Consider the following 11,275-nt stretch of genomic DNA (forward strand, 5'->3'; position numbering starts at 1 on the left):
TGACCTTTCTCATCCTTGTGACATGTGTCACCCACGTACAGAGAGGTGGATATTGTGTGAGATCGTGGGTGAATAGATAAGTATTACCGTGGGACGGTTTAGGCGGCCACAACAGAAAATTCATATTAGAATATTTTAAAGTTTCATTCGCAAATTCTTTGGCCGACAAGGACACAGTGAAGATTTTGAACGGCTTTCAAATAGAACACACATGAAGAATTTGTGAACAGACTGGGTTGAGTATAGCATAGAGGGGGAAGGGTCCGATCACATTCACTTAGCAGAAAGATCATCTTGAAGAAATAGCTATAAGTGAATGCTGTAGAGGACATAAACTCATATATAATATGTATAGTCAATGAAGAAAAACGACAGAGAGAGTAAAGATATTGCAAAGTTGAAGAAATCAACTGGGGAATTTTAAGACTGAAGAAAAACTCAGATTGAAGATTTCCAACTTTTGTTGGTGGCGTGACCCACCATATAAGAATGCTGATTTCAGACGCCGCGTACAATTGTCGTAGGGCTCTGAGAATCAAATTCTTCATTAATTTCTTCACACTAAGGGGGTTAGTCTTCATTGATTAAAGAAAAACATTACTTCGTGTGTTGCACATCTAAGTCATCAATTTGCATAAGTGTTAGGATGTGTGTCCTTTTCAAAGGACATTCGAAGATTCTAAGATATTTAGCTCACAACACAACTTGCTAAATCTCTTATCATCCAAGGGCTTTGTGAAGATATCGGTTAGCTGTTCTTCAGTATTCACATGCTCGATGGAGATATCACCCTTCAACACATGATCACGAAGAAAATGATGATGAATCTGAATGTGCTTTGTCTTCGAGTGCTGAACTGGGTTATGAGGAATTTTGATGGCACTCTCATTGTCACAAAAGAGTGGCACATTCCTCGCATTGATGTCGTAGTCTTTGAGAGTTTGCTTCATCCACAGCAGTTGAGCACAGCACGAACCGACAACAATGTACTCAACTTCAGCCGTAGAAAGTGATGCGCAGTTCTGTTTCTTCGAAGACCAACAGACCAAGGATCGTCCGAGGAAATGGCATGTGCCTCATGTTGAATTGTGGTCCACACGATCACCAGCATAGTCATAATCTGAATATCCAATGAGATCAAAAGTCGAGCCCCTGGAATACCATAATCCAAGTGTTGAAGTGTGAGCTAGATATTGAAGAATATGCTTCGCAGCCTTATGGTGTGATTCCTTCGGTGTAGCTTGAAAGCGGGCACACATGCAAACACTAAGCATAATATCTAGCCTAGATGCACATAAATACAATAAAGAACCAATCATGGAACGGTATACCTTTTGATCGAAGTCAATGCCGTTTTCATCAGTGCATAGATGGCCATTTGTGGGCATAGGGATTTTGACGCCTTTGCAATCTTGCATGCCGAATTTCCTCAATACATCCTTGAGAGATTTCTCTTGACATATGAAGATGTCATTTCGTTGTTGACGAATTTGAAGACCTAAGAAGAATTTGAATTCTCCCATCATAGACATTTGATATTCTTCACTCATCATATAGGAAAATTCATCACTATAACGTTGGTCAGTACAGCCAAAGATGATAGCATCAACAAATATTTGGCACACGAATAATTCATCATCATTGGTTTTGGTGAAGAGAGTTGGGTCAAGTGAACCGGGTTTGGATCCTTTCTTCCTGAGGAATTCCTTCAAAGTATCATACCACGCCCGAGGGGCCTGCTTGAGGCCATAGAGGGCCTTACTGAGTTTGAAGACTTTGTCAAGATGCTTTGGATCCTCAAAACCTGGGGGTTGAGCAACATATACTTCTTCCTCAGGCTTACCATTGAGGAATGCACTTTTCACATCCATTTTATATGAGATGACAGTATGATGGTTAGCATAAGCGAGTAATATGCAAATAGCCCCAAGTCTAGCAACAGGTGCAAAAGTTTCATAGAAATCAATTCCTTTAACCTGTGTGTAGCCTTGAGCTACCAGCCGTGCCTTATTCCTCACCACAAGGCCATTTTCATCTTCCTTGTTGCGGTAGATCCATTTTGTGCCGATGATATTATGCTTACGAGGGTCTGGTCGCTTGACAAGTTCCCAGACATTGTTGAGCTCGAACTGATGTAATTCTTCTTGCACAGCTTGAATCCACTCAGGCTCCAGAAATGCTTCATCTACCTTAGTGGGCTCTGTGATAGAGACAAAAGCAAAGTGCCTACAAAAGTTTGACAAATGTGAAGCTTTTGAGCATGTGAGAGGACCTGGTGCTCTGATGTCATTGATGATTCTCTCAATCTGCACTTCATTAGCAACGCGAGGATGAGCTGGTTGACGATGAGGAATTTGCTCAGCATTTTCTTCAGATCCATTTTCTTTAGGTGCACCAGCATGATGTTCTTCACGTTCTGGAATGACTTCTTTAGAAGATTCTTCGGTAGGAATGACATCCTCAGTGGCCTTGAACTTAATGGATTCCTCAGGTGGTATTTCATCTAGCACAGGAGGTAGGTGCTCTCTTTGCGAGCCATTAGTTTCATCGAACCGCGCATCTAAAGTTTCAACAACCTTGTGGTGATAGGTGTTGAAGACTCTGTAGGTGTGCAAGTCCTTACCATAACCAAGCATAAAACCTTCATGTGCTTTCGGTGCAAATTTAGAATTGTGATGAGGATCTCTAATCCAACTCTTAGCACCGAAGACTTTGAAATAACTCACATTGGGTTTCTTGTCAATGAGGAGTTCATATGAGGTCTTTCTGAAGAATTTGTGAAGATATACCATGTTGATGATGTGGCATGCAGTATCAATTGCCTCATGCCAAAAGCGAGAAGGCGTCTTGTACTCATCAAGCATAGTGCAAGTCATCTCAACAAGAGTCCTGTTCTTGCGCTCCATGACGCCATTCTGCTGAGGAGTATAAGGAGTAGATAACTCATGAGTAATACCAAGTTCATCAAGATAGTCATCAAGACCAGTGTTCTTGAACTCAGTTCCATTGCCGCTTCTGATGTGCTTGATCTTCACACCAAAGTTGGTTGAAGCCCTTGAGGAAAATCGTTTGAAGACTTCCTGCACTTCAGTTTTGTAAGTGATGATATGCACCCATGTATAACGAGAATAGTCATCAACAGTGACAAAGCCATATAAAGATGCATCATTGGTAAATGTGGCATAATGAGTAGGGCCAAAGAGATCCATGTGAAGCAATTCAAATGGACGAGTGGTTGTCATGATGGTCTTTGAGGGATGCTTGGCCTTGGTCATTTTTCCAGCTTCACAAGCTCCACACAAATGGTCCTTGAGGAATTTGACATCCTCGATGCCGATGACATGCTTCTTCTTCGCGAGCGTGTGCAAGTTCCTCATGCCAGCATGACCAAGTCATCGATGCCATAGCTAGCCTTCTGAAGCTTTTTCAAGTAGACATATGGCAGGTTGTGGTCCTGTAGAGAAATCAACAATATACAAATATCCTCTCCTAAAGCCTTCAAAGACTTTGGAATTGTCAGCTTCCATGATCACAACACAACGATACTTGCCAAAGACAACAACCATATCAAGATCACAAAGCATTGAGACAGACATGAGGTTGAACCTTAAGGACTCAACAAGCATGACTTTGTCCATGTGACGATCCTTTGAGATTGCAACCTTACCTAGACCCAATACCTTGGTTTTTCCTTTGTCAGCATAGGTGATATGCTTCAGATGCGATGGAGATAAAGCAGCGTCCATCAATAAGCTCCTGTCACCAGTCATGTGATTTGTACATACACTTTCGAGGACCACTCAGTGGCTTTGGGTTGATCATCCTGCAGATGAATTAGTGCAGCTTACGAACTCATATACTTCATAAGTGGAAAATATGACATCAAATTCATTAGATCAATTTCATCAAGCTATAGAACAGGTAAAGTTGTGTGAGGACGTGAGAAATGAAAACTCATTTCTTCATGATTAGCTTGCGTCCTTTCAAGCATATTCAGGTTTCTAGCAAATTCTTCAGACAATTAGGTTCGTCTGGAGACCTGGCCCTACATAAGAGATAAGTTCTTTTTCTTCACCACCCACATCTGAAGGGGTGGTAAAGAGTTTATCATTCTACGAGCTCCGTAAGAGAAATGTGGCATATATTCCAATCCACTTCGTTTCACATAAGAGGGGTTAGGGTAAGCATATGAGTAAGCAAAGAAATTCTTTGAGGATTTATGAACATAATGATTTGAAGAATAATGCACATATCCATAATCCTTAGTGTTTCCCTGCGAAACAGAAGTATTAGCATGATGATGTTCATATGTGGATTTTGATCCATGTCAGGAATGTGGTCCATATGAGGACTTGGATCCATATGAAGAATTTGATCTGGGGTTCGTATTCTTCACCGGTGGTGTCATGATGACATGCACCTAAAGACTTTCATGGCACCTTTTGGGAACCCGGATTCTCTTCATAGGAGGACCGTTCCTGCAGTTAGTGCCAACATATCTAGCAAATACTTCACCATTCTAATTTTTGAACAGTTTATAATTGGAGTCAAATGACTCATCAGAAGAATATGAAGATTCACATGTAAAGCCAGATAAAGTAGATAGATCCATTGAAGGTCCCTTTGCAGCAACCCATGAGGTTTTTGGGATACTTCTCGGGCTTCCAGTAGGTCCCATCATCATTGAGTTTCCTCTTAAAGGCAATGCCCTCTTTCCTAGGGTTCCTGTTGAGGATATGATTCTTAAGCACATTACAAAGAGCCTGATGCCCTTTGAGGCTTTTGTGCATGCCTGTCACATGCAATTCCTTCAGCCCTGCATGGTCAGTGATACTAGTAGCATCCTCAGATGAGGAATTAGTGATAGCAGAGATAGTTGAAGAATTTGTAGCAATGGAAGCATTTGAACTTTCAGGTGAAGAATTAGCAGATTCATGTTCAATGCACTTCAAACATGGAGGATTAAATTCTTCCTGAGTTGCGCCGATTTGTTGAGCAATTAATGAATCACGCTCCTTCTGAAGATCTTCATAACTCCCCCTTAGCTTCTCAAGATCGTGCTTTCTTTGAAGAAATTCATAAGAAATCTTCTCATGATCAAATAAGAGAGTGTTATGATGACTCTGAAGGTTGTCAAACTTAGTCTGAAGTCTCTGAAGATTTTCAGTCAAAGTTTAAGTGCAATCCATTTCTTCACCCAACATATCATCGCTTTTGTCTAGCATATTTTGAACCTTTTCAAGAGCCTTTTGTTGTTTCACAGCAATCTTAGCAAGTTCAGAATAGCTAGGCTTGAGGTTTTCGTCAGATTCATCCTCACTTGATTCAGAGGAGGGACATTTGAGTACCTTTGCACCTTTTGCCATGAAGGAATAGGTGGGAGCGTAGTCATCATCGCCGTCGTCAGTAGTGTTTGGGAGGTCCTTTTCCTCAGAGTTGAAGATGGACATGCTGACGAACGCAGTAGCGAGGGCTAGGCTCGCCACACCAGAGTATGACTCCTTAAATGCCTCCTCTTCCTCATTTTCCTCAGATTTAGCCTCAGAGTCCATTTCCTTGCTAATGAATGCCCGAGCCTTCTTGGAGCTGCTCTTCTTGTGAGATGAAGAGCATGAAGGTTTTGATGAAGAAGAATTTGAAGATTTCTTCTTCTTCTTTGAATCATCAGAACTATAGTCCTTGTATTTCTTATTCTTTGATTCCTTTTCCCACTGAGGACATTCTTGTATGTAGTGACCGGGTTTCTTGCATTATGGCAAAGTTTCTTCTTGTAATCACGGGATGAGGAATCTGATCTTATGTCATCACTTCTTGAGGATTTTCCAAAACGACCACGTCTTGAGAACTTCTGGAGTTTCCTCATGAGCATTGCTAGCTCCTGGCTCAGTTCTTCAGGATCACCAAGGCTGCTACCAGAATCTTCACCTTCAGATTCAGACACTGCCTTGGCCTTCAAAGCTCGTGATCTGCCATAGCTCGGTCCATAGAGATCTCTCTTCTTAGCAAGCTGGAACTCATGAGTGTTTAGCCTCTCGAGGATATTAGCACGATCAAGTGAGTTGTAGTCTCCATGTTTCTTGTATCTTCAGTGCAAGGGTGTCAAACGAGGAATCAAGCGATCGAAGCAATTTGTTCACCACCTCGTGGTCGGTGATGTCAGAGGCACCAAGTGCTTGAAGCTCATTTGAAATGTCAGTGAGGCGATCGAAGGTTTGCTGAACATTTTCATTGTCGAGTCTTTTGAAGCGTTCGAAGAGATTGCGAAGAATGTCAACTCGAGAGTCACGCTATGTTGAGACTCCTTCATTGACCTTGGATAGCCTGTCCCAGATAAGCTTTGCTGTTTCCAAAGCACTCACTCTGCCATACCGCCCTTTGCTCAGATGGCCACATATGATGTTCTTTGCTTGAGAGTGGGGTTTCTTGAATCTCTTCACATCAGCAGCGTTGATGATAGGAGTGACAGAGGGAACACCATTTTCCACAATGTACCAGAGATCGTTGTCAATTGCCTCAAGATGCATTCGCATCTTATTCTTCCAGTAGGTGTAGTCCGTCCCATCGAAGGTCGGACACCCAGCAGAAACCTTGATCATACCTGCGGTCGACATAACTAAAACTCCAGGCGGTTAAACCAAAATCACACAGAACAATGGAGTACCTAGCTCTGATACCAATTGAAAGTGCATTAAGTTGACTAGAGGGGGGGGGGGTGAATGTCATTACCCCGATCCTAAGTCACACCGATCTAGCATGTAACACATCATATCATTTTGCAGCCTCACTGTAACACCCAGATACAACTTTCCATATTTGTAACTCCGACTCTTGCCTTTTTTGGAGATGCGATACGATATTTCCTTCGTGGTTGGATTTTGCCTTCGTTTTACATTTTGTTCTTGTCATGCATCTCATATCATGTCATCATGTGCATTGCATTTGCATTCGTGTTCATCTCATGCATCCGAGCATTTTCCCCGTTGTCCGTTTCTCAATCCGACACTCCTACTTGCGCCGGCGCACCCCTCTTGTCTCTTTTCGTGAGCAGGTGTTAAACATTCTCAGAATGGACCGAGATTTGCCAAGTGGCCTTGGTACACTACCGGTAGACCGCCTGTCAAATTGTGTTCCATTTGGAGTCCGTTTGATACTCCGACGGTTAACCGGGTAACCGCAAAGGCATCATGTGTGTTGCAGCCCAACACCCCTCCAAAATGGCCCAATAATCCATCCAAACCTCTTCCATGTCCTCCGTCGTCGGATCACGATCTTCTGGGCAAAAACTACACCTCATTTGGACACTCCTACCTCCTCCTATCTATAAATATGTGATCCTCTCCAAAATTTGCGGCCTAACCCTAGTCATCTTCCTCCTCACGCCGCCGGACATGTCCATCTGTGCTGGACATGTCCACCGGACACGTCGTCCGGGCCAATCACTGTGTGACACGTCATCCCCGCCACCTCCTCATCCAACCACGCGCCGCCACTAGTCGCCGCCGCCTCCGACCACCGCCGCGGCCCGAGGGAGCCCAGATCGGGCCCGCCGCCGCCCTAGCACCTCCCGTCGCCCGCGCGCATCTCCGCTGCCACGCGCCTCGGCGGCTGCCCCGCCGCCTGCACCAACCTCGCCGCCTTCGCCCATCGGCGACTCGCGCCACCGTGAGCTGACGCCTCTGCCCGCCGCCACCTAGCGCCGCCCTCGCCGAATCACCACCGGCCACCTCGCCGCCCGGTGCCCTCCTCACCACCGCCGTTCTTCACCGGAGGCGTCGCTTCCCCGTGCCCGCCGCCTGGATCCGGCCCGCCCCTCTTCGTCGGCCTCCGCCTGAGCTCCTGCCGGCCTCGAGCACGCCGGACTTCTTCTCCGGTCGGATCCGGAGAAGATGCACAAGATCCACCCATCCCCGCATCCAAACACCTCGATGTGTCCCGGATATCCTCGTCCCGCACGTCCTCGTCCCGTTGACTTTTCGGAGTGGTATAATTTCTACCAAGTCCTGAAATCCTTATATTTTCATGCCTATTGCTTCATGCCATATCTCGGTGACCGTAGCTCCGTTTCATGCATATAAGATATCAAAATGTTCACTGTGAGATGCTCTTCATTTCATTCCTATGTGGCATGCTTGTTTGAGTTCATCGTGATGCCCTAATCATTGATGCAAGAGTGCTATAAAATGTTTACTACTGCTACTTATCAGATTATGATGTTGTGTCATTTTTGTCACATTTGATGTGTGCTTCATATAGTCATGAGCTCTACATGTGTTTTGAGCTATGTCATGCCATCTTTACAGAGGTGCTTGTCTTGCATTTTTGTGATCAATGTGGTGACTAGCACAAGCATGCAAAGTAGCCTCCGCAATGTTGCTAATTTCAGTGACTTAGGATTTTGCCAAGTCCTTATCCTGCAGTTATTTTGATGCCATGTAAACATGTTGCTACAGTGAGATCCATGCTTGTTTTGAGTTGCTTTAGTAAGGATGTTTTGAACATATGGTTATGCTCTATCCATCCATGCCCCTGTTTGCAATTATGGAGTGCCCTAGCATGTCTTATTATTTCTCTACTTTTGCTATAAAATGTTCCTGGCAGATTGTTTACATGTTAATCAATTTTGCCATGGTTGTTGCTAGTAATCCATACATGCTATGAACATGCTTTTGCCATGGTTAGCTTCATGAACATGTCATATTGCTGATTCTATGCTTGTTTTGTCACGCAATGCTTTGTGGTGAGTGATTTCAGATCGCGAAGTTGCCTTCATAATTCTGTTTATGCCATGCTTTGTTTTCTGCTAAGTCTGAAACTGTTAATAAAACTTACGATGTTTACATGGGTGCCATCATATCTTCTATGCCTTTTTGGCTCATGATCAGTAAGGGACTTTTGATCTATGCTTTTAGTAGATTCATGCCATGCCTTGAGTTGTTATGATATGTTCCTGTAGTATGTTGTTTGCTTGCTCTAAACATGGCTTCCTGATGTTATTCCTGGCATGTTAGTATTTTCACCAAGTCTGTGAAGCTGATAACTTTTGCTCTTTCGCCATGCTTGTTTGAACCTGCTCTTATGTGATTTAGCCATAGCTCAGTGTTCATGTTCTGTCAAGCATCTTGAGTGAATCACTGCCATATGCATTGTTTTTATGTTGGAGTGCAGTAGCTTAGTTTCTTGTTGCATTCTAGATGGCATCGTGCTATTAATCGCATGATTGTGTCATTCTTGTTTTGCTTGCCATTTGCAAACCGTGCATCCGTTTCCGGTCATATTTATATCGATTTCACCCGAAATTGTCTCATCTTTCCAGCGGAATACTTGGTTTTCCAAGTTGATGCCTTGATCTTTCTTTTCCTTCCGGAGAACGCATATGCATTGCATATCATATCTTGCATATCATGCCACATTTTGCATCATGTTGCTTGCGCATTGCATCGTGTTTGATTGTTGGTCCCTTGCTTGTGTTCTTGCTTTGGGTAGAGCCGGGAGACAAGTACGTGACCAAGGAACCTGTTGAGTACGCTAACGAGGATCAAGCTTTCGTCAACTCTGAGAACTTTGTAGACAAGATCACCATACCCTCCAAATGACTTCTATCTTTGCTTCCTAGTTGTTGGCTCTTTTGCTATGTCGCGCTACCTACCACTTGCTATATCATACCTCCCATATTGCCATGTCAAGCCTCTAACCCACCTTTCCTAGCAAACCGTTGTTTGGCTATGTTACCGCTTTGCTCAGCCCCTCTTATAGCGTTGCTAGTTGCAGGTGAAGATGAAGTTTGTTCCATGTTGGAACATGGATATTGTTGGGATATCATTGTTATATCTTATTTAATTAATGCATCTATATACTTGGTAAAGGGTGGAAGGCTCGGCCTTATGCCTGGTGTTTTGTTCCACTCTTGCCGCCCTAGTTTCCGTCATACCGGTGTTATGTTCCTTGATTTTGCGTTCCTTACGCGGTTGGGTGTTATGGGAACCCCTTGACAGTTCGCTTTGAATAAAACTCCTCCAGCAAGGACCAACCTTGGTTTTACATTTGCCTAACAACCTATAACCTTCCCTTGGGTTTTTGCGAGCCCGAGGGTCATCTTATTTTAACCCCCCGGGCCAGTGCTTCTCTAAGTGTTGGTCCGAACCAGACCACCGTGCGGAACCGTCCCTTGGTAACTTGGGTTATGTTGGTACTTGTATGCTTAGCTTATCCAGTGTGCCCTGAGAACGAGATATGTGCAGCTCCTATTGGGATTTGTCGGCACATCCGGGCGGTCTTGCTGGTCTTGTTTTGCCATTATCGAAATTTCTTGTAACCAGGATTCCGAGTCTGATCTGGTCTTCCTGGGAGAAGGAATATCCTTCGTTGACCGTGAGAGCTTGTGATGGGCTAAGTTGGGACACCCCTGCAGGGTTCGAACTTTCAAAAACCGTGCCCGTGGTTATGTGGCAGATGGGAATTTGTTAATATCCGATTGTAGAGAACTTGACACTTAACTTAATTAAAATGAGTCAACCGCGTGTGTAGCCGTGATGGTCTCTTCTCGGTGGAGTCCAGGAAGTGAACACGGTTCTTGTGTTATGCTTGCACGTAAGTAGTTTCAGGATCACTTCTTGATCACTTCTAGTTCACGACCGTTGCGTTGCTTCTCTTCTCGCTCTTATTTGCGTAAGTTAGCCACCATACATGCTCAGTGCTTGTTGCAGCTCCACCTCACTACCCTTTCCTACCCATAAGCTTAAATAGTCTTGATCTCGCGGGTGTGAGATTTCTGAGTCCTTGTGACTCACAGATACTTCCAAAGAGTTGCAGGTGTCGATGATACCAGAGCAGGTGACGCAACCAAGCTCAAGTGGGAGCTCGATGAAGATCTTGATCGTTGTTTTGTTTCGTTTCCTGTTGATCAGTAGTGGAGCCCAGTTGGGACGATCGAGGATCTAGCATTTGGGGTTGTCTTCTTTTATTTTGGTTCCATAGTCGGACCTTTGATTGTATTCTGGATGATGTATGCTTAACATGTATTTGTGTGAAGTAGCGATTGTAAGCCAACTCTTTATCCCTTTCTTATTCAGTACATGGGATTGTGTGAAGATTACCCCTCTTGCGACAAACCTACCATGCGGCTATGCCTCTAAGTCATGCCCCGACACGTGGGAGATATAGCCGCATTGTGGGTGTTATAAGTTGGCATCAGAGCCTTGCCCGACTTAGGAGCCCCCTGCTTGATCGAATCGCTGACGTTGTTGAGTCTAGAACAAAATGTTTTGAGTCTTAGGAT

The sequence above is a fragment of the Triticum dicoccoides genome, chromosome 3A, assembly GCF_002162155.2.
Source record: "Triticum dicoccoides isolate Atlit2015 ecotype Zavitan chromosome 3A, WEW_v2.0, whole genome shotgun sequence".
Lineage (NCBI taxonomy): Eukaryota > Viridiplantae > Streptophyta > Magnoliopsida > Poales > Poaceae > Triticum > Triticum dicoccoides.